Genomic DNA, 1,830 nt, shown 5'->3' with positions numbered 1-1,830 from the left:
GGTCCTGTCTTTTTAATAGTAAGTTCAGCCTGTAAGAAAAGAGTGAAACACTATTCTTCTTTAAAATATTTGTTATTTTGAAGAGATATCTTGGTCCAATCATTTGGCTACATTTTAAGTTCCCAAACTAAAACTGGCTTTATGGGTATGTGACGTACACAGGGCCTCAAGCTTAGAGCGGCTCCATACCAGACTATGGCTATCTTGAAATTCTTAATTTTGAAAAAAGGTTTTCATTTTACATGAGACTCTGCAAATTATGTAACTGGTTCTGGCTACAATTTATAATCTATAGTTTAATTTTTAGGCCCAGGACTCCTTCTTCTTCTTTTAAATTAGAAACCCACATGGGCCTCTTTCTCCTGCAGTTACTCTGTATTTGAGTTGGAATAAATTGCTTCACCTGCCAGACTGCAGGATGTGTGGACAGCAGCGCAAAGGACACGCATACCCCCCTTTGTCTTCAAAGGGCCATCCCTCAGCTGCAGCCATCAGTAGCGGCCTAAACTGCTTTCACTGGGAATTCCCACATCAGTGCAAATGTTTGCAAGAGTCTAGTAGACTGTGTAGAAGACTCAGTGAAGAGACTAAAGAGTCCTCCTTTGAAAATCCAAGACTGACAGGTTAAGCAAGAACCTGTTCTGTGAAAACTTCCAGTGCCCACCTCATTCTCCTGCGTTGTTCTTGAACATTTGTTCAAGACCTGACCACTTTGTTTCAGAAGGAGTCTCCAAAGAGCAGTAAATAGGGAACTGGCTTCCCAGGGGGTCCAGTGGTAAAGAATCTGCCTGCCCATGTAGGAGCACAGGAGACAACAGGTTGATCCCTGGGTTGGGAGAATCCCCTGGAGGAGGAAATGGCAACCCACTCCAGTATTCTCGCCTAGATAATTCCATGGACAGAGGAACCTGGTGGGTTGCAGTCTATGAGGACGCAAGCAAAGAGGGAACTACTCAGAGAAAGGCTCTGAGATCAGCGCCTCCTTGTGATGATAATTGCACTTCTGACCTCACGCGTAGTGTGCGTGCAGTCCTTGAGCCAGGCGGGGAGGGCACAGCAAACACAATGAAGACAAGTTAATCTGAATTTATCACGGTGGCCTGGTCATCGTCGGTTTACTTCCTAGCCTGTGAAATAAGGGTACTACTTACTTCACAGAGCTGGCGTGACGATACAAAGAGATAATAAGTGACTAAGCACTCGAAGAGTTACTTCGTAGAAGTATTGGCAAGGTGCAATGTGGGCACACGATTTAAAAACAAAGGCAATTTGTTTCTGGAGATACGTAGAGGTTTTTCTCCCCAACAGGAGCAGCTTAAATGGAAGTGGAGATAGGAAGAAATTTAAATGATTTGACTTTCCTCATTTTCAAACATTGGAACTTGACATCCCGTGAAGGGCCCCTCTCCAGACCAGTCACCGAGGGGAATGCCACCTGAATAGAGATGCCAGCAGAGAAAAAGAGATCCTGCCCATTCCAGCGCTGTCCACGTCTGCACATACAGAGCTTCCAGACCTGTTGTGTCTTTTTCTCTTCCCACGCCCGTCTAGTCTCGGCGTCCGGGAGGACAAGCCCCGGCGACCCTGCCCCGACCCCAGGCTCTCGCACTAAATGGGCAGCGGCTGTCCATCGCTTCTGGGAAAGGGAGAACGCGGGCGCGGACAGGAGGGTGGGGCTCGCTCTGTGGGCGGGGCCATGGACTAATCCGGGCAGCGGGAGCTGCAGACCTGCTTGAAGAGGAAGCGGAGGCGAAGGGGAGAGGCTGGACCAGGCCGAGGTAGGCGGGTTCGGGGGCGGGGTCACTGGATGTGCCTCCAGCTGGTGCAGTC

This window comes from Bison bison, unplaced genomic scaffold (genome assembly GCF_000754665.1).
Source record: "Bison bison bison isolate TAMUID 2011002044 unplaced genomic scaffold, Bison_UMD1.0 scf7180017864310, whole genome shotgun sequence".
Classification (NCBI taxonomy): Eukaryota; Metazoa; Chordata; class Mammalia; order Artiodactyla; family Bovidae; genus Bison; species Bison bison.
Note: the sequence above shows the minus strand (reverse complement) of the source record.